General features: G+C 27.6%; 1 protein-coding gene across 1 annotated transcript in view; it reads left to right on the forward strand.

Moving 5' to 3' along the window:
* Positions 1-390: 390 nt before the first annotated feature.
* The window catches only part of LOC141910157 (uncharacterized), a 29,908-nt gene continuing 6,166 nt past the window's right edge, over positions 391-24,132 (forward strand). The window contains exons 1-2 of the mRNA XM_074800877.1: positions 391-399; positions 2,932-2,955. The gene's annotated coding sequence lies outside the window, so the exon portion shown is untranslated. The remainder of the gene's footprint in view (positions 400-2,931; positions 2,956-24,132) is intronic.

Here is a 24,132-nt window from a genome sequence, read left to right on the forward strand (position 1 = left end):
ATGTACATGGTCAACTTTGTTAAAATTCTACGAAAAACTGTTTTTGGCGGGAAAATTCTTAGCTCTCGCGTATAAAATTGCAATGACCTCGATTGGGGGGCGTCGTCTCTACGAGCGAATGTGATTGGCTGTTTTTGCTGCGAGGTATTAGACCGACACACGTACGCAGTTTACTCAGCTGACGCAATTAAATAGTTCGTTATAAAATGAATTATGTAGGCCTAGTTGTTGATATGTTACATCAAAGCTTGGTTCAGTTTTGTGGTAGCGTATAGAATTATCAAAAAACGTCATCATCTTTCGAAAGCGGTTTATCGGGCCAAACGAAAGGATTCAATAAAGCCAGATTCATGCGCAGGTATTTCACAATCAACTACATCGTCATTTACATCGCTCTCGGTAAGTCAAGTTTTCTTTCTATAAACTGTTAAAATTATATTACTTGTGGCAGTGACAGCTTTCGAAAATCACATGTTTGTCATTCTAAGTGTTCAAGGGTTTGCTAAGTGTAGCTTTCATTTTACGAATTCTACACCGTGGTTTGTAATGGACGGATTATTATTAACACGTGCGATCAATCATGGCGGTGCCGTCATGAAACGTACTGTTGCCATTGTTAAGAGCAAGAAAGTGTCTGTCTCTACCCATTGTTTGTACGAGTCTAGCTAGGCCTAATTAGTCAATTTTTGTCTTTAGTTACTGATTTGTGGGAATTGAAAATCAGATTTAGGCGTACTGAACATTTTCACTAAATACATGGCCGTGGTCAGGTGAGTACGTCGCAGAAATAACAACATAGCCGTTACGGCTCAAATCGTTTTTCTGTAGTAGAATCTCTCAGATGATCACTCATTTTTCATCAACTTATTGTCGTCATTTATTTTGTTTGATAGGCTTATGTGTTGAGGTATTATGATATTTTAAGGGCTTGTTAGAAACCGTGCAGCGCACGTGGTGCTGTATTATACAGCACCACGTGCGTATACAGTATATACTATCAATAGTATGTAGTATACATACACTTACATGCGTCGTGTCAGGAACTGACAGCAGTTCTCTTCACGCACGCACGCACGCACGCACGCACGCACGCACGCACGCACGCACACACGCACACACGCACACACGCACACACGCACACACGCACACACACACACACACACGTTGGGCTCTGCACTGCTCTCACCCATCTGCATTGAATATAAATATATTGTTTCATGCAGTTTCAAAAAAACTTTCAATGAATTGAAAATTATTATATTGCATAATCATTTGAAGCATACACATTTGTCATACCATCCATTTTGCTAGTGTGTTCTACTCACACTACTTGATCAATTTTATATCAATGAAACATGATTCAAATATAAGTCATTGTTGACAAATATTGAGCAATAGAAATTTATTGTTATGCCCTTGACTTTACTTGAGAGGGCCCGTATTACAGAATTACCCGCATCTGAATACGTGCTGCAAGTGACCTTAACAGCGTAGAGGCTGCAATTGTTGACCTATTTATTTCAAACTTGATACACATTAGGATATCACTTGGGCCAGAACTATTTATTCGATTCAAATTACGGCCACCAGGGGCTAATGTTAGTGATTGGCAAGTAACTGTTGCAAGTAAAGCAGCCAGCTTAAGAACACATTAATGCTATTAGGCTACCCAAACTGATTGTCTCTGCGAGTATCACTGTGAGTTCACCGAACAAAGTTTTCACCTTATGCATATAAAATTTGTCTAATAGTGTCTAGATAACAAGATCCAGAGCATCAACGATGAAACAATTTTCAACATTCATAATGAGACAATCTATCGAATATACACTACCAGCTTTACAACGCAGTCAGTCGCTAGAATGATTGGCAGTAGTTTGGAAGGCAGCCAATTTCCTGGAAACTTAAATTAGGCCACGCGTCTGAGGCACGTTTTCACATCACTGACTGCAGTACATTTAAATATAACCACTGATCACAGCTTTTATACTATCATCGATATCAGATGAAATATTTCATAGCTGTCGCAGGATTCTTACTAACAGTCGGATGCGATAGCCTTTTTTGAAAGCCCTGTTTAAGTAGGGTATCATATGGGGCAGAACCCTATTCAAAATCTGGTTAATTCAATTCAAATTATGACCACCAGGGGCTGACATAAAAAATGACGTTAACAGCCTAGGGCAACAAATTTTTTTGTATACTTTGTACACGACTAGGGTATCACTTTGGACAGAACCTTATAAAAAATTGGGTTGATGCGGTTAACATTATGGCCACAATGGGGCCGACATGATAAATAATGTTAGCAGTCTAGAAGCCGCAATTTTCTTAAAACTTTATACACGATAAAACCTTTACTTGGGGCAGAGCCCTATTAAGGATTAAGTTGAATTGATTCAAATTATGGCCACCAGGGGAAAACAGCCTAGAGACTGCTACTGTTGATAAATTTTTTACACTTTGTGAACATGTTGTTTAATATCATTCTTATAGAAATAATTGTGGCAACAATATTTCTAACACATTTTACCACAAATCCTGTCACTTCACATGTGGGCCAGCGACATTCAGGCAGGGGGCATTTGAGGCTTTGCCTCAATCTAGTTTTTCAATGCGTCAATATCAAGTTTCAAGTTATTCACTTAAAATGTATTGAAACATCAATGATACTTCATTCATTTCAAATAGAGTATTCTTGAAATACTACAAAAAAACTTTCCTAACCATTGTAACTACCAAAAATCTTCAGTAAATTTAATCATACATATTATAGGTGAAGTGAACTTCAAACATTTCAAAATTAATTATATTCTCCCTATTATCTTACTGTTGAGTACTTGGGTGTTCATACAGATTTTATTTTCGTCTAGGAAAAACTTGTCCTTTCCATATTAACAATGTTACATGACTCTGAATTTTCTTTTTCAGGTTGAAAACAGTAGGAAGGAAATCGTAAGTATTAGCTGAACATTGAAATGCTTGACCACCATAACTGACTAAAGCAAGACAATATTAATTGACAATTGCTTGACAGTAATTGGAAGATGTGGGTTTCAGATCAGAGGACGAGAGGACGAGACACCACTCATCACCACAAGTAATTTTTTTCCTAATAAAAATGGGAGAGAGTGAGTACCAGACAGAAAACAATAATGTTAATAAAAATCAATATTATTGCCCATATTGTAAAAAATACATTGATAAATCTATTAAACCTTATATGGAAAATGTTAGAAATTATATTGATTCACTAGAAATAAAAGATACAATTGAAATTTTAGAAATATTACGTAGTAAAATTGTGACACACATAAACAGTGAGTGCGCGTAACAACAGCTGCGCGTGTGTTAACTATACCTGGATAAATAGATGCTGTGAGGCTTGGGTGAGAACAGTTAATAGCGTGTTTGTTATATACAAGGGGAAGTAATCCCACTCATCACCACAAGTAATTTTTTTTCCTTATAAATGGGAGATAGAAAAGCATTCTTAGCAACAATAAATAACAGAATAAAACCAGCAAAAAAACAATTTGAAATAAAAAAGTTAGTTGATGTTACAAAAGAAATTGAACATAAAATATTGAAATTAGAAAAGATAAAAACTAAATATGGAGAGAAAGTATCAGCTAATTTAAGCTACTGTAATGTTAGTACATCACGAGAATTTAAAGTGTTTTTACCCGATAAACGGGTTTCATTGAGTATGGAGGAATTGAAAGATTTAGTAGGATTTAAAATAATATATCATGGGAAAAATGAAGACGGTCATCATGATTTAGAAATTGTTGATTAAATAAGAAATAAAAATAATGAATATCTATAATCCAAAATGACCTTAGTTGTTTTATAAACAACTATAATCATACAGTACATCTGTTACATATTATTATAAGAGAGTGCTTCATTTGAATATTGATCAATCAAACAGGTGTTGCACAACGTTGTTGTTATATAATAAGCACGCAGTACATACAACACACACAAGCCAGTTAGCTGGTATTGAATTACTACGTTTTCATTAGTTGCTGAAAGCGAGGTTTATTTAAATTAGCTCAGTCGTGACGACAGGAGGATAGTCATCATTCTCTCGTGATTAAAAGGAATATTTCAATGTTTTTACGGTAAGTTTTTGCAAAACCACCCGACTTGACTCGCAGAGTTTTTAGGGGATAAGCATCCCGTTATTGAGAGGCGCCACGAGATACCTATCCCCAAGCATTTCTACTTACACCCCTGTGACCCACACCTCACCAATTCTCCTTCAATGGTTGACAGTCAACACATTATATTAAAGGCGCCTAATGCATTTCCTATCAACCCCTTACCCCCGAAAGGAGGATCGAAAGTCGAAACTGAAGGAGAACCACGGAGGGTGGACAAAGGTGCATTTTCGAAATGCCCCTGCAAGCCAAGCCCGGCGGCACTCCAGTGGTTGAATGAATTACCTTATATACTTAGCTAAAACACCTAAGTAAATGTTGTTGGTGCTAAAAAAATATGTGAAATTTGAAATTATAAATTATTCCAAATGAAAAGAATGTAAGAATGAAAACTGATAAATGAATTATGTATTTTTAACTTCATTATGATATAATTTTTAATCAAATTAGTAATCAATTACTATATTAATTGATTAACAAATTCAAATTCAAATATTCAAATAAAAACAAAATAAATTAATAAAAATAATGAATATCTAGAATCCGAAATGACTTATCTGGACAATTTAATTGCTCCACATAGATAGACAAAAGTAGTGAGATATTCAATTATTTTTTTTGTTTTTTTTCTAAAATATTAATCCATTTGTTGGTCGAAGAAATGGAAGAGGATTATAAATTATTAACCAATTTAGTAAAAAAATACGTATAATAAATGGAACCAGAACAACCACAAACTATCAATATTACAAATAACACTGGTGTTATAAACATATACTACAAGAAGTGTTCTAAATGTGAATTAGATAAATCATTTACAGAATTTAGTAAGCGTAAGACTAGCAAAGATGGTTTTCAATATTGTTGTAAAACTTGTTTTAAACTATATACCAAACAATACCGAGAAGATAATATAGAACATTATAATTATTATATGGCAGAATATATGAGAGAAAGATATCAAACAGATCTTAATTTTAGATTGAAACAATGCTTAAGGACTAGATTAACACAATTATTCAACAAAGAAACACATTCAGAAACATTAACTAATTTGTTGGGTTGTTCAGATGAATTTCTCAAATCATGGATTATATTTCAATTCGATGATAAAATGAATATAGATAATTATGGGGATTATTACCACATTGATCATGTGTTACCAATATCTAAATTTAACATGAATGATGAATACAATAAAAGACCTTTTTGGGGTTGGAAAAATTTAAGGCCTTTAGAAAAGAAAGAAAATCAAATCAAATCTAATAAACTAGATTTACAGTTATATTCAGAACAGTTAACAAAGGCAAAGAAATTTATTGATCAATGGAACAATAATCCAAATAATGAACGATACGTTGAGGAATTTGATATCAAGGATCCGAAATGACTTATCTGGACAATTTAATTGCTCCACAGTGATAGACAAAAGTAGTGAGATGGTGCCGTACGGCACCCACATGGTGATATTCAATTATTTTTTTTGCTTTTTTTCTAAAATATTAATCCATTTTTTTTATTATCAATTTTGGAATTTCAGAAGTACTTTCATTTTTGATAGCAGTTGGTTCAGAATTACTAATATCATGAATTTTATTTGATTTCTTATACCAATTACACCCAATCAAAATGAATACAATTACAAATCCAACTGTAAAATATAAATATTTATCAAATATTCTACTATCAGAAGGAGTAGAAATAACAATATTTTCACCATTTTTATTAACATTTTTATTACTTATTTTTTCTTTTACAGCTTTTTTATATTCTTGTGATTTAATTCCTAATTGTCGAGACCATTCAATTTGTTTCTGAGTTCTCGGTTTTTTCTTCACAGTTAATTCCTTCACTTCTTTCACCTCGCTCATTTATTATAGAAATATTTTTACTTTCAATATTTGAAAATGTTATAACTCCAGTTGATAATAATGTCATAAATCCACCTAATTGAAATGATAAATATCCAATCCATTTATTTAATTCAGTCATAACTAAATAATCATTTTTTAAATCGGAATATAATCTATTTTCATTTTCAATTGGTAGTATATAATTACATAATTTACTATAACCTTTTACTACATTTTCTGATATCGCGTCATTAATTCTAGCTGTTCTCGCGGCTTCATAAATCTTAAATAATCTAATAATTTCATCTGATTTCATTGTGTCTAATTCATTATAAGTTTAATTTTTACCGACAAAATTTTTACATTTTCCAGATGCTATTAATATTTCTAATTGATGTTTACAATAAAGATAATATTCATAATTATTATTTGTTGTAACATTATTTAAAGCACCATCATCTGGAGTTAATTTTGTTTCTGTTATTCCTAAATCATCTAAAGTTTTTTCAATTGGAACATCACCATTTTTAGATTTTATTTTCTTTTCACCTCCCATTTATATAACAAATAAATTAGTTGTGTGATGTTGCAACTAGAATTTAACTAGAATGTAACTAGAATTCAACTAGATTAACAAGCTAGTTGAAATATTGTTGTGTTTGTTTATTTCTTGTTAAATCTAGTTGATTTTTGTTTCAACTACTAACAACTAGAATTCAACTAGAATGTAACTAGATTTAAAATAGATTAACAAGCTAGTTAAAATATTGTTAAATCTATTTGATTTTTGTTACAACTACTAATAACTAGAATTCAACTAGAATTCAATTAGATTAACAAGCTAGTTGAATTTAAATAAATTCATATTTAAATGGGTGTTGTAATCTAAATAGTAATTTTGATCTTTTAATATTTTTCAACTTATCCATATATTCATTATGTAAATCATGTGGAATAATATCATTTTCCTCAAGTACATTTTTCATCGATTTTCTATCTTTATTATAGAATAAAACTAGAAATCTAATGTTTTCTCTAAAGTCTTTAACAATTGAATTATATTTTTGATTTAAAACCCAAGTTGTTATCCCAAAATGTCTTCCAGAGAAAGCCAAATAACATAACTCACTTTCTCTAACTTTTGAATCATGTAGATTAGCACAATCATCTACAATGAATAATGTATTTGATCCTTTATAAATATCAATTGCTATTTTAATACAATTATCTAAATTTTCTTTAACTGTTTTAGGATCTAATATAATAAATTTATTATTTCTAGTAATGTTTCTATCATAAGTTTGATTAAATTCATATGTTGGACAAAATAATACTATATTATCAAAATAGTTTTTGTAAACAGTTTCTAATAAATTTAATATAAAATAAGTTTTTCCACAATTTGTTACACCAGAAATTAACATATTATGAGGCTCAAATATGAATAATTCCTTATTCATTTATATATTTTTAATTTTACTTGATAATATCCATTCATTAAATTTATCTGGCCATCCAACCCATTTTACTAAAGAATATTTTTTTCTTTTAACAGTTTTTGTTTTCAGTACTTTTTCAATTTTATATTCTTGTTCTAGATTTTCAATAGTTAAACTTAATTCTTCTTCGTAAAAGTATCCATCAACTTCTTCACCATCTAAATCTTCTAATTTATAGACATATGGTTTTGTTGTTATTACCTTTTTTATTTTATATATTTCTCTAGTAAAATTTCGATCGTATCCTTTGTCAAATATCTTTTTATACTTAGAAATTCTAACATTTTGACCAACTTTAAATTTAGGTTCACCAAAATCATCAACAAGAAATGCTCCATATAAATTATTCCAAACAATTTCAGCATTTTCAGGTTTTCTAGCATCAATAGGTTTCATTCCAATAGAAGAATGATAAGAATTATTATATCCTTCTATAAATTTTGGTAAAACATCAATCCATTTATAAGTATTATTTGCTGTGAAATATTTTGACATTCTTGTTCTTAATGTTCTATTAAATCGTTCAACAACTGCTGCTTTTTTATCCGATTTTGTCGAAAAATATTTAATATTATGAAAATCTAAAAGTCCATGAACTAATGAATTATCAAATTCTTTTCCATCATCAAATTGAATTTTTTCTGGTTTTAGTTTACCACCTGAAAGAAATTTTCTTAAAACATGTGATGTTTGTGCAGCATCTTTTCTATAAAGTGGGAAGCTCCATACATAACGACTAAAAATATCAATTATATTCAATATCCACCAATAATCATTATTATCTTTTTTAAGATTTTTCATATCAATTAAATCTCCTTGCCACTGTTGATCTACATAACTTACCATAGTTTTACGAGTTTTATATTTTCTAACAATTTTTTTTATGTGTTGTATATGTTGGTTGTTCTAACATAAATTCATTTATATCTTTATATTTAACTAAATTTTGTGGGATTATCTTATCTAATTTATCTTGTTTTACTTTACGCCATATATTTTTAGTAGAAGAATAAGCAACCGAACTCTCAGGGTTGTAATATAAATTTCTTAAATATTGTTCTTTAGTATTAGGAGTTTTTTTACCACTCATTTATATATCCTTAATTTTAACTTTATATTTCTAATATTGAATACTATCTAATTGTGAATTTACAATATTTAATTGTGCGTCAGATATAATATAAATGTGCATTTTGAAATTTAAGCTTCCTTTTTTCTTTTTCATAAATAATTGTATTCCATCTTTAGTGTTTTGTAGTTTTTTTCCAGAACCATGTAATGAATTATCCTCTGTTGTTCTAAAATCTAACCATAATGCATATTTATTACCGGTATAATAGTCAATTTGATTAATATTACAATTTTCAAATGATTTTATTTTTTCATTCATAAAATGTTTTTTAATTTCTACCCATTGATCTATCATTCTCATTCCTTGACAAAATATTTTATTCGCTATACCTTCGATAGTTATTTCTACTTTTGTTATTTCAGGATTATAATAATTATCTACCTTTATTGCGCCATTAGTATACGTTCCAATAGTAAAAAATATTAATATACCTTTAATAGATCTTCTAGGAAAGTTAATATTCTCATTAATTATTTCATCATTTGCATTAATAGTTACAGTTTTAAATTTATCAATATAATCATATAATAATGAAAATCCTTGATTGTATTGAGTTTGAATTATACTTGAAATATTTTCATCAGTTACTGTATCATATTCTAAACATATATTCGATAATTTATAACTCATATCTTTAACAACGCTAGATAATACAATTTCATTTACAGGAGCAAATGTTATCTCAAATATAATATCTTCTTGAATTGCGTATTTATATAAAGGGGCATTATTATTTATCAATTCAAAATCTAATGGAATTTTATATTTGCTTCCATATATACTTTTTATCAATTTATCTACATCATTTGTTAATATTGCGCTATTAGCTTCTGATCTTAATTTATTTTGGTTTTCTGATTGGATGCCTTGAAATATCATATTATTTCTATTTTCTTTTGTTAACCATAAATCTTTATAATACATGAATAAATTATAATCATCTAATGAGAAAACTGTTTCTGGACCAATCTTTATTGTTAACTTTTTAATCAAATATCTTCCAACATTATCAACGACATAATTATTATTATTACCGATTACTTTTATATCAGCTGATAAATAAATACTATTTGGAACATAAAAAGTATTTTGTGTTAATCTCGGAATTCTAACATATAAAGTTTCATCGGGATTAATATTTGAAGGGTTATGAGTAATTATATGATGTGATCTTTCTGCTTTAATAGCATTAGATATTCTATGATTCTTAGAAGGATTGATATAACTCCCACTCATTTATTTAACAAAAAAATTAATTATTTATTTTTAATCATATTTACTAACCCAAAAATAATAGCACTTACAACTGTGATTAAAAATAAAATAATATGTTCAGCAACAAAGTTAAGAATATTACCTGCAGATTTCAATATAAAACCAACAATTGATGCAATAACTCCTGGTAATGCTGCAGCAGATTTTTTAGATAGTTCCCATAAATATTTTGCTAATTTCTTTAAACCATCCTTAACTTTATCTTGTATAGAATTATTACCTGGAGGTTTATCCGGTTTATTTGGAGTAGGAGTAGATTTCAAAGCATTTGATATTGCTAAACCAATTGTTGTAAATACCATAGTTATAGATGTTAGAATTGAAAGAATTGTTATTCCTTCTAATTTAAATAATAACTTTATTCTATCTTTTAATGATATTTCAGAATTTGGTTTAATCAACAAATCTTTAAAAATAACTTTTAATCTATTAATATTATAATCATATGATTTTAATAATAATTTAATTTCTTCTTTTTGTAATTCTATGTTATATTCTAAATCATCTATTTTTTTTTCTAAACGAAATTCTTTTTGCTTATATTCTATTTCATCAATTACTTGATGGTCTAAATCAGACTTTAATTTTTCTATTTCTTTATTTTTATCAGTTAATTCTTTTTCTAAAGTTCTAATTTTAAAATCTCTTATACTTTTATTATGTGCAATTTTATCAGCTTCATTTCTTATACTAATAATTTCTCTAATTGCTTCATCAGAAAATATATTTAAATCTTCTAATTGTTGATTTGTTGCATCAAGTAATCCATTTGGTAAAAGTTTTTCAGTTTGAACTTTATTTGATTTAAGTTTACTAGTTTTGGAAGTTATATTCTGTTCAGAAGTTGTTTCTGTTTCTAAATTTTCATTAATTATCTTAAAAAAATTAGTATTTCTTTGTTTAAATTCTTTTATATTATCATCTCTTTCTTTTTGTGTAACATCAGTTATAACATCATCAATGATTTTCTTAATTCTAGATTGTTCTAATAAATTAAAAGTTGATTGTGTTATTATTTTATCACTACTTTTAAGATTTGAAATCTTAAAATAATAGTCACCTTTCAATTTCCAATAATATTCACCATTTAAATATTTCAAATCTTCTACTAAATGATCCATACCTTTATTTGTTATATTGAATCCAGATTTTTCTAATATTGGTTTAAATTTATGAATAATTTCATTATAATTGTATTTTTTTTCTGTTATTTCTGGTACTTCATTTTCAATACTTATCTTTGAACGTGCTTTGTCAATAAATTGGGGTGTAGTTAAATTAGAATTATATGCTGTTTCATTTCCATCATTAAAACTTGTTTCATCAAAATCAGGTGGTTGTTCATCAGTTATACCAGGTTCATCAAAAGGATCCATTCCAATATCTTCTCCACCTTCTACTTCCATTTATATAATAAAAAAATTAAAATTTAAAATATAATATTCCTCCGATTACAATTCCTATACAAGTTATAGCTAATTTAGTATTTTCATGGGATTTATTATCATCATTTAGTTTAATTATATCATGTTGAATATTATCAGTTTCTATATTTTCTGATGTATTGTAATCTTTTATTTTAGAATCATTATTTAATTTAATATTCTTAGTTTTAGTTTCTGTTGATTGAATATGTTTTTTATTTTTTTCACCTTCCATTAATTTTGGAGCAGTAATAATCTTTTTATTTATATCATTTAATCCAAATGAATTATTTATTGTTGCAGTTTTAATTAGATTATTATAACCAATTATGTTTCCCATCTTTAATACTAAATCATTAGAAATAATTAATAGATTAGGGCCTATAGAATAATTTAGTCTTACATGAGATTTATCTAAATAATTTTGATATCTTATAATGTTTTCTGGAATCGATCTATTTTTATCATTATGTATGGAATCTTCAAATAAAACTTTAAATTGTTTTTGTGTATCGAATGATGTATTCAAATTTCCAATTATCGGTGATCTTGTTTCAACTTGTGATCCTAGAATACAAATCAAATAAATTCTAATAGATTGATTTATTCTTTCTATACCTGATTTAGTAAAACCTTCACTATTTTCTAAAATAAAATAAACCCAACCATTATTGTTTTCTTGTTTTAAATTATCATAAAATTTCGGTAATTTATTGAAATTTAATGTTTCTAAATCCTTTGTTTCTATTTTACCATAACCTAATTTATTATTATAGATATTATAAAAACTATTAGATGGTATGGGAAGTGCACAATATTCTGCAATCTTTTTAGGGCAAGGAAGTGATCTTATTGTTCCAATTTTTGTTCTAAAATCAGAATTATTTATATCTATATTAAATTCATTACAAATTTTATAAAACTTTGATAAATTAATATTATTATCCAATTCTTTGAAATATCTAGATCCTGGTAAAGCACACTCTAATTCATTGAATATTATTCTGATTTGAAAGTTTGTATGAAATCTAAATAAACTTTGAATTAGTTTATATTTAGAATTATTCAAATGATCATTCCAACTAATTCCACATCCTGTTGTTGCACAATAAACAGCAAAATTTAATTGGTTCTGCCAATACTTCATATTAGATTTTAATAACCATTGTTTTTCATCTTTCAATTTTTTAAAATTAATTAAATATACATGAAATATATTTTCCATCTTTGCATTAAAATTATTAGTTTCAGTAACATAAATTTCTAAATTAGTTAATGAATCTAAAACTTCATTTCTATATGTAATATCTTTATTAAAATCTATTGCTGGAATATTATATTTAATTGATTTATTATATTGGAAAGCTTTTGGAAACCCCATTTATATAACTAAAAAATTAATAATTTATTAATTCTTTTAATAATTTATCTTGTTCTTCAACTGTTATATGACCATTTAAACTTATTATATAATCTAGTGTGTTCTTTAATTTATTTATTTCTTTTATATTAGTTTTGATTTTTTCTTTATTACTTTTTATATTTAATTTTGAACTTATACCAGTTAAAACACTTGAACTTAATCCTAACACACCAATTGATATAGCTAAAGGTGTTAATGGACTGAATATTGCTAGAAATGTTATTACAGAACTAATTGTAACCGAACCACTTATAATCAAATAATATATAATTTTACTTTTTAAATATTTTTTCTTTTTTATCTTTAAGTCACTTTCAAATTCTAATATTTGTTTTTCTAAATATGTTTTTAATTTAGTTTTATTTATATCATGAGGAATAATATCAATACTATCAACTTTATCTTCCATTTATTTAGAATAAAAATTACTAATTAGTAAACTTATAAGCAACAAATATAACAATAACAGTTCCACCTAAAATCCATATTATTTCATATTTCTGTTGTTCTTTACTCGGGGTATAATAATCTGATAATTTAGGTTTGTATAGATGTAATTTTTCTTTATTGGTTACTGCGTTATATAAACTCATTGCATCATCAACTGATTGAAAATATCTGTGTGAAATCTTCTGATCATATAATTCTTTATTGATGTAATCCATATAGTTTTGTCTCTTTTCTCTATATTCTTCTGCAGCTTTATTGTATTTCTCTAACGCTAAATTATGTCTTCTTTGTTCTCCTAATGAACTATTTTTATCAATATGTTTAAATAAATAACCACCACCAGTAAATGCTAAAGCGTTAACAATTGCCGATCCTATAATAGTTATAATTGCAGAAGCCATTTATTTAACAAAAAAATTATGCATTTATATGGGAGGAATATATTTTTGTTTTTCCAAATAATCAATAGTTAAATTAGATAAAGTAACTGCTAACGTTAATTTCAAAATATCATTGATATCAAATCTATCAACATTAACATTTCCCATTTTGAATACTTTTTTTAATACCATTGAATAACCAACCGTTCCAACTGATAGTAATGCGCCATTATATAATCCAGTTATTATCCACTTATTATCACTCATTTATTTATCAAAAAAATTACTATCTTCAAAATATTTAGTTATCTTAGTGATGATTATTTCAACATTTATTTTATTACTAGTTTCATTTGTATATATTTCAATTATTATTTTTTTAATATCATCGATTATAAAATATTCATCTAATTCATAAAATCTTAAAGATTCTCTAATTAAATTAGTAATCTTTTCTACATTTAAAGTTTCTTTATCTATTGTTGTTTCATACTCAAATGTTGTTTCTTTAGAAAATACAACATTTTTGATTTGTGTAATTACATCATTAATGTTAAATTTCATTTCTTTCTCACGTTTAAAATCAAATCCAAAACATATACTCGGTCCAACAGTTATATTCATTTATATAATGAAAAAATTACTCTTTACATCTTATAACTAATTCATAAATTACAGGGAAATTATTTAAATCAATTAAGTATCCATTATGATTTCTAATTTCTAATCTAAAATTATTAAAACGAGGAATGCATGGTTTGAAATCACATTCTGTTAAATTATAATTTATTTGTGTTCCAAATTCTTTAACATTCTTCAATGGTAAAATGTTTAGTAAACCAGAATTACAAGTTATATCTTTAGTTGCTTCGAATGTTTTTGTAGCATCAATTAAATTGCAATAAATATAAAAGTGTGTGTAAGGTATTAAGTTTGGTGTAACTTCTACGTTTCCTGTAGCAGTAAATGGTTTAATTCCTAACATTTTAGCTAATGGTTTGTTTACCATAAATGCTTGTTTGTTTCCTTCATCTAACTTTATTTTAATTTTATCAGAACTATCACTTTTTATGAATCTAATTAAAAATTTATCTTCACTTCTAAGTTTTAATCGTGCTCTTCTGTTAATTTCTTGTGCTAATTTTTCTAAATTATATAATCCCGGTTTTAATAATAGATTATACCATTTATCTATATTTTCTACATAAATCATAAACAATCTATGTTCAATACTTTTATCTGATATATTATAAAAAGAATTACATAAACTTATATTAACTAATTTTAAATCAACACAATTCTTAAATTCTCTATCTAATTGTACTAGTAAATTATGTGATTCATAATTTTTAAGTCTTCTAGAATCAACAAATATTCTGTATTCTTTTAATTCTACCATTATTTATAACATAAAAAAATTACCGCTCATCACTAAAAATTAATTTTAATAAAATTTTTCCTAAATAAATGGATGAGAAGATAGCATGCGAAATTTGTGGTGAACTTCTAAGAAAAAGTAATAAGGCTCGACATATGAAAAAACATAATGAAAATTATAAACCCCCTAAAATAAACTGCCCAAAATGTAATAAATTATTCTCAAGAAATTATGTTAAAAAACATTCAGAGAAGTGTAGAATTAATGGCGCAACGGCTAATGTTGATAGTAATTCTGCTGAAGTTGAACCTGAAGTTATTTGGAAAAGACCTTTCTTATTCTATATTATATAGGATAATATAAAAGATCATTTCTGTGAGCCTTGTCGAATGAAATATAACCCCGAAAATATAGAAGATTGGGAGAATCATCAATTTCGTAAAGTACATATAGATAAAATTTCTAATAAATTTGAAACTGAATTTAATGAAAGAAAAGATAATTTATTAGAAAAAATAAAATATGAGAAAACGTTACCAGATAATGAAGAAACAGTTGAAAAGTTAGAAAAACAATATAATGAATTAACAAGAAAAACATATTATTGTAAATATTGTAAATTGATTATTACAACAAGTAATTCAAATCTACATAATAGAACAATAAAACATAAAGAAAACGTAAGAAAATACCAAGAGCTTAATGAAGATCTATTACCAATAAATTATAAACGAAAATGTCCACAATGTAGTTATGCGACCTTAAGACAAGAAGGTACTGTGTTATTTTGTAATGAATGTGGATGGCAAAAGAATTTATGGGGTGAAGAAAAAACTAGAAATTTTCTCATAGATCCAAAATTAAATTATCTTGATGAAATTTTTAAAATATTTTCTATAGAAGATCATACACCAGAATATATGCAATGGCTTGAAAAAATGAAAATAATAGAAAATGAAAATGGTGAAATAACTAAAAGAGATATTATAAAAACAATTATTCCACCAACATTTAACACAAAACAAAAGAAAATGTATTTATATTTATTATTTAATGATTATTATGAAAAACCTAAATTAACAGAAGAAGATATGAAAAATATAAAAAAAATATTCAAATAAATATTAATGTATCATTTGGAAAATAGAATAACAGATTCAATAAATTATGAATTCTTTTTAAATAAGATTGTAAATTATTTAAACCTAGATATTATAATTCCATTTGATGAATTAACAAACAAAAAGAAACAAAGAGAGCGAGATGAAATGTGGAACAAGATAGAACTTTATTTAAATGAGAAAAATGGAATGGAAGAAGAACCTGAACAATTAAATGAAAATGAAGAAGACAATAGTGATTTCGAGTTTGATGATACTGATTTTATGTTTTAATAGCCATAAGGTAATGTTTTTATACCATCATCTAAAATATGCCTTTTAACATCAAATGGATTTAAACTAGTTTTTTCAACTTCACTAATGTACATCTCATGATCTTCTGATCTTAAACAATTCATTTTGTGTTTCATTACAATTGATTTATATAAACACTTTATATAATCTTGAAATTCTATATGTTTATCAACCACATGTTTTGTTATTCCTTTTAACTTTTTAGCTTCATGATCTTTTGTTCTGTAACTATACATTTTACTTCTTATCCCAATAAATTCAATCATTTCATCACCTCCTAATTCATCTTTAAACTTACCAGGAATCTTTTTATTATCATTGCTAAATAGTTCATGATCTTTGGGGTAATTGCTAAAATCAAAATAATGTTTTAATGTTTTTAAGTCTTTTGTTATATCATTTGTCTTGATTTTTAGTATGTAACTGTCAGTATCAAAATATAATATTTCAATATGTTTTTCCCCAAAAAGTGGTTGTAAAACATTATAATAAAAATCATACATTAATAATTTTGATACTTCTAAAACAGTCGAACCAATAAATATAGGTTTATTAAATTTCATTGACGTTCTTTTTACCGCGGTTAAATAATCCTCAAACCTTTTATTTCCTAAATGTCTAGGACTTGATTGTAGGTGTCTTAATCTTTCATAATTATTCACTAATTCAATATCATTTCTATTTCTAATATTTTCACATGTTTTTCCATAAAACTTATTATTCATCAATTTAAAAAAATCTTTTTCGAAATCAGTTTTTGATATGGTTCTCTGTTGAGTATTGAAATCTATATATTTTTCTAACCACTTCGATTGATTAAATTCAATATATCTATGTACTTTCTTTAATTTCATTCCTTGTTTTAGATAAAATTTTAACATTCTATAATGAACAATATAATTGTATTTATTATTTTGAGTAAGTATTAATTTTTCTGTAAAAACATGACTTTTCGGTTTTATTTTCTTCTGGTATTCACTTAAATAACTATCATCTACAGTTAAATGTTCTGGGCAATAAGGTAAGTTTCTTGTTTTAAACTTTATATTTTCAGGATATTCTAAATCAACTACAAAGAAATAACCAATTGGTGCTTCATCTTACAAACTAATAATTGCGCTTTCCCAATCAGTTTTATCACCATTTTCAACTTCTGTTAATATAAAATTTTTATATGGTTGAGGTTGCATCATTGCCCAACCATATAAATTATTAGCGTCAATATATAATAATTTATATTCATCATTTGCTTTAAAATACCTATCTCCCATAACACCACTAATTCCACCTCTAATTGATTTTTCAAATAATAAAACCATATCTGGTTCTTTTAATAAATCTAATTCTACATTTGTATATTTTAAACCACATTGCCAGGTTAAACCAGGACTAGAGTAGCAATAACAAGGATCAACATTAAAATGATTCAAATTAACTTCTCTAAATTTTTCAAATATGTCAGCCAATATCATAACATCTGATTTTAAATATAAATCAACTAATTCACCATGATTTTTCATCTTAAAATGGTCCCAAATATTTAATGTTCTATTAAAAACTTCGTCTTTCACATACTCCTCTTTTAATTGATCATAAAATTGATCTTTTAATAATTCTGTTACATTAAAATCATTGTGTGTTTTATAAAATGAATAAGGAATTGCGCCTTTATATCTCAATAATTTAAAATCTTGGTCATTTGGATAATAATATCGAGTTATAATAAAATCATTATCAACTAATGATTTTGATAAATTATCTAATGAACTTGCTAGAAATCTATAAGAATCTAAAAATCTAATGCAACCAAATTGAAATGAAATATAATTTTCAGATGTTTTAGCTAATAGTTTAAAATCATATTTTCTTACATTTGCTTCATTCATAGCATTATATTCTTCTATTTCTTGATTAATTGCACCCAATTTTCCCGATAATTGTTTTATAAATAGATGGGTATCATATCCTGATAAATTATGAAATAATATTGGTACGAAATTTACTTTTTTAGCTTGTAAATTGCAATCTTCATGAGCAGCTCCACGATATTTTGAATTTAAATGATCATGATCTCTAACTCTTTTATCAAATGAATGAAAACGTTTTTCACAATAACAACAATGAGTTGCATAATTAAAATCAATTTCATCTTCTTTTGTCATAACAATTCTTTTATTTTTGTTTAATAATTTTGTAAAATCACTTTCTAATTCAATCATTTTATCACAAAAATCATTAACTACATTTTCACCTCTAAAAGAAATATATTGACTTTCATATAATTCAGGATAATTTGATTTTATATAAATTCCATAAGCAGCAGCTCTTTGATGAACTTTTTTAATTGTATTTATAATTGGTGGGTCTTGAATTATATCTTCATTTAATTCACTTCCTTTATCCATTGATTTTAATAATTGCTTTTTGTTATATATTTCTTTTCTATCTTGATCAGTTAATTCTTTATTCAACGATTCAAAATCCCCATAAATTACAAATGGAACAATATTTTTAAATTTATGATTAGTAAATTTCAATTTATAATCTTTTTCTGTTGGCATTATTAATTTACAAAAATCTTTATTATCACATAATTCTTTATGTTTTAATAATGTATTCTCAGTCATAAATTTAGATAAACATTTTCTACATAGATAAATTTTACGATGATGATCACTTTCTGTTCTAAAGAATAAATCAATTTGTTTTAACCACATATAATGTTCATTTTCATCTTTTTTTATAATATAACAAATCTATAGCATTTTCATCATCATAATATTCTGTTAAATATAAAGCTTCCAATGTATAATCTTTAATATCTTCACCTTTTTTCTTTGGTAATTGCATTAATTCAAATACATTTATTTTTAAATTATTAACTTTTTCTATTTTAGGAATCATTTTTATAGTTACTGGATATTGATCAATTTTATATAATGTTTCATATTTCCGATAATCTGTTATTCTACAAACATTTTCCTGTGATGGATGTAAGCAACTAATAATTGCCCACAGAAAACATTTGTTGTCTTCATTTTTAACATTTATAATTGCTTTTGATAAAAATGGTAATTTAATATAACTTGATGCTTTCATATCTTTTTCTATTATAAAGTTTGAATTATTTTTAAACATTTTATTACTTTTTGATGTTTTATTTCTTTTTGTATTATAAACATTTAAATCTAAATATATAATTTCATTCAATGTTAAACCAGAACCCTCAAAATATCTTTCTTCAATATGACGTTTAAATTCATTTAATATTTTTTCTAACTTCTCTTTTATTTGTGTTTTTGAAATTATTTCTTCAGAGAGTGTTTGAATATTATAATTCATTTTTTCTTCTGACTTTATAAAACTTACTTTCCCAGAGATACTAATTTTTGGATATTCAACATCTGTTATCAAATCTAGTATTTTTTCTATTATTTCATTAAATTTACTATAATCTTCTATTGTTGTACCTTTAAAAAATCTAAATATAATAGCTGGACCAATTTTACTATGTAATGTTTCTAAGATTTCAATTGTATCTTTTATTTCTAATGAATCAATATAATTTCTAACATTTTCCATGTAAGGTTTATTTGAAATGGATTTTGTTTTTGAAGTTGATTCTTTTACTTGTTGAGGTTTATTATCAAAATAATCTTTTCCTAAAACATTATTACTCAAATTTTGATGGTGTTTTTGTGATTCGAGATGTCTATTATAATTCCTTTTTACTATAAATTCATTACAAACTTCACATTTTATTTCATCCACATTCATATTTTCTAATCGTTCTTTTCTTTCATTAGAATTTTCTGGAGTTTCAAAATCTATTACATTTTTTATATGATTTGTAGTTTTTTCATGTCGTGTTTTATTAGATGTATCGATGTATTTTTTACAATATTGACAATAATATTGATTTTTATTGACATTATTGTTTTCTAGTTGGTGTTCATTCTCCCCCATTTATTAGGAAAAAAAATTACTTGTGGTGATGAGTAGGAAAAAAAAAATTACTTGTGGTGATGAGAGGTGTCTCGTCCTCTCGTCCTCTGATCTGAAACCCACATCTTCCAATTACTCCTGACAATATCACATGTAATGCTTCATAACTGACATGATCATACTACATACTACTTGACAAAATAAGACTGATATAAATCAACTGCCTACAATGATGCACATTAGACAGAACAATTATGCCATTATAAACTAAACAGTCTTTCAATATCAGACAAAACACAAATTGACTCACTAACAACATAATTAAATCTGGGTTAAGGACAAATAAACAGGTATGGACTCCTTGCAGAACTATCGCTGTTTAGTTGGTAATTATTACTGTAGGGCAGTATACAAAAGCCAGTCTGTATGCCATTCATATGTTAGAAATAGTGGCAATTTAGTTCAAGCAACTGGTGCAAAATTTGTAGCATCGCAATGGCTGGCCTGTCTGTATTACATGTATGCGTCTAAAGTTTATGATATCTGTGAAATGAGAAGAAAGTGTAGTTATTATGCATCTATATGGATTATACAATTGTGCATATATAGGAATCACTTCATGTGTAGAAATGAGCAATCATGTTTCCCTTGTACTCCATTAGTGACATCATTGCATGAAGATTCTACTATACTTCTAGCAAATGATGTTGAACTCAACCCTGGCCCTGTACTAACAGGTGCATTTCACCAAGGTGATCCAACCATATTTTCTGCTGATTCTGTAGGAAAACAGTGTGTTCCTATTGCAGCATGTTGTATTTTATTTACTTTGTTAAAGCAAAATATGAATACTTGGGTAAGCAGTGATCTTGATAATATATGCTTACAGGGTGATAAGTTGTATAGGGATATAACTGACAGAAGCAATCAAGGCTATTTATTTGCAAATGATATTCCTCTTTATCTTTCTTGCTTTGAAGCACATTTTATTTTGAAGTCCAAGAAGAATTTAGTGGGAGTATGTGTTAGTGTCAATGAAAGCCTAGGAATCCCAAGTGTTGCAGAAGTACTCAGTAACTACTTAGTCAGCAATTCAAATTGTATAGCTATATTAGGCACAAATGCATGTGCTTTATTTGTAAGGAATGGTAAATATTACCTTTTTGATTCTCATAGCCGCAATACCTCAGGTTTCCCTTGTGCTGATGGATCATCAGTTTTACTAGAATTTGACAGTCTGATCAATATTTTGGATTTCATCAACACATATATAAGCTCTATTAATGCTGCAGCTTATGATGTATCATTCTATGATGTTAAATTGATTTCAAAGAAAGCTTATATACTAGGTATAAGAAGGCATACAATTGTTAAAGCTCCGAATACCAGTGATACTGTCCATGCAGCATCTACTAGACCATCTTTGTCCAGTTTTAGAAGTTTATCATCTGTTCAATTGTACTTGGACGATCAAGCAAAAAAATTACAGGAAAAACTTAAAAAACGATCATACATGAGGTCATACATGAGATGTTACAGAAAAAATGATGGTAAATTGCATATTAATAAGACGCAAAAACAGAAATGTCATGAGAGGTACCTTAACGATCAATCATCGAAAAAAAAAACTTCAACAAGATCTACAATTAAAGACAAAGTTATATTTCCTAGGAAAAGATCACATAATCAAAGTGTACCACAAAGTAATGTCAAACTCAAACAATCTAGAAATGGATCCATGTCTTATGGAATTTCATCCAATAATGACCATGTGTCAATCTCTAACTCAGAATCTACATGTTTTCATGATTCTTTCTCAGCTGACTATTCGGCTTTCCTAGCAGCAGTTGAATGTGGGCCTGCTTATGTTTGTTCAGTATGCCAGCAAACATGGTTCAAGGTTTCTGTTTCAAAAGTTACTGCTTCAATTAATGCTAAAAACAGCCATTTATTGAATGATTGCCTTACACACATTATCTCTCATGAAAAAGAAGAATGGATATGTGTTACCTGTATAGCAAATATAAACAATGGACTTATTCCGCGCTTATCTGTAAAAAATAAAATGGGATTCCCTATCAAACCACCAGAGTTGAATATTACGTCATTAGAAGAAAGGCTCATAGCACTTAGGATCCCATTTATGCAAATACGACAACTCCCAGTTAATCAGCAGAAATTTATTCGAGGTGGAGTTTGTAATGTCCCAGTTGCCATTGAACACACTGTCAATACATTGCCTAGGAAAATAAGTGAAAGTCAAACTGTAGCTGTTCAAATTAAACGAAAGCTAGCCTACCGAACTGTTGAGTTTGCCGAGAATATTCGCCCTCTAGTAGTCATACGAGCATTAAAGTGGTTGTTAGACAATAGCCATTTATACCAAAATTCTGGAGTCTGTATTAATGACCATTGGCTCTCATGCTTACATACTAATGATCCCGAGATACAACCTTTTCTTGAAGGTAGAATTTCTGATTCGAAAAAGAGACAACCCCAAAATCAAAATCCACCTGAATCAGATTCAGACAGTGATGATGATGGATTTATAGAAATTGATAACAAAGAACAGCAATTAGAAAACATGGATACACTATTAGATGAAGTTGATCCAAATGTCTTTACATATGCTCCAGGAGAAGGCCAGCATCCCTTGGGACTATATACGGATAGTGACTCGGAATATTTATCTTGGCCTACAATATTCTGTGGCAAAGTGCGTCCTGATAACTCCGAGCGATATAGGCCAGTGCATTACAGTGATATCTGCAAGTACGAACTCCGCTGCATTGATAGGCGAGTTGCCTCAAATATTCCTAACATCTTTTATAAACTAAAAAAATTGCAAATAAAACAGGTTTCAGACAAGGCGTCTATCTCAGTGCGTAGAGTAAAAACAAGGGGTAAAACGTATACAGCCGGTGATCTTGCAGATGAAACTGTTCGAGACAACATGGTCAAATTGGATGAAGGTTATCATATTTTCAAGTCAATCAGAAATACCCCTGCATACTTAACTAAACGTAAAAGAGATATGTTTGCTTGTATTCGACAACTCGGTTTCCCAACAATATTTTTAAGTCTGTCTGCCGCTGATACTAAATGGACTCCACTTTTAAGAACTCTGGGTATTCTTATAGATGGAAAGCACTACACTGATGATGAAATAAAAAACTTTGATTGGAGAACCACAAGCCGCCTCATCAGTAACGACCCAGTGACTTGCGCAAGATATTTTGATCATAAAGTACAGCAATTTATAAAGCTAGTTCTCAAAAGTAAAAATAATCCGATTGGAAAAGTTTCTGACTTCTTTGCCAGAATAGAATTTCAGACCAGGGGTTCACCACATGTACATATGACAATATGGCTACATGATGCTCCAGTCTTTAGAGAAGATTCTGATTTGGAAATAGTTGACTTCATTGACAATATCATTTCAGTTTCATCTAATGTCCCACTTAGTGAACAAAAGTACCTTGAATATCAACGACATAAACATTCACAAACTTGTCGGAAAGGTAGGACAAAATCTTGTAGATTTGGATACCCACAACCACCAATAACCACTACTACGATACTTTACCCACTTGATATTGATTCTGCTGATAATCAATACAGCTTGCCACTGCATACACTTCAAGAATACTACACTCAAATTATTGAGGTTTTGAATAGCTATGGTGACGGCTCTGATATCTCTTTTAAAAATTTCCTTCAAAATGATCTCAAGATGTCTGAAAATGAATATGTTGATGCTATCAGATCTTCCTTATCAAAACCAAAAGTTTT

The sequence above is a fragment of the Tubulanus polymorphus genome, chromosome 8, assembly GCF_964204645.1.
Source record: "Tubulanus polymorphus chromosome 8, tnTubPoly1.2, whole genome shotgun sequence".
Classification (NCBI taxonomy): domain Eukaryota; kingdom Metazoa; phylum Nemertea; class Palaeonemertea; order Tubulaniformes; family Tubulanidae; genus Tubulanus; species Tubulanus polymorphus.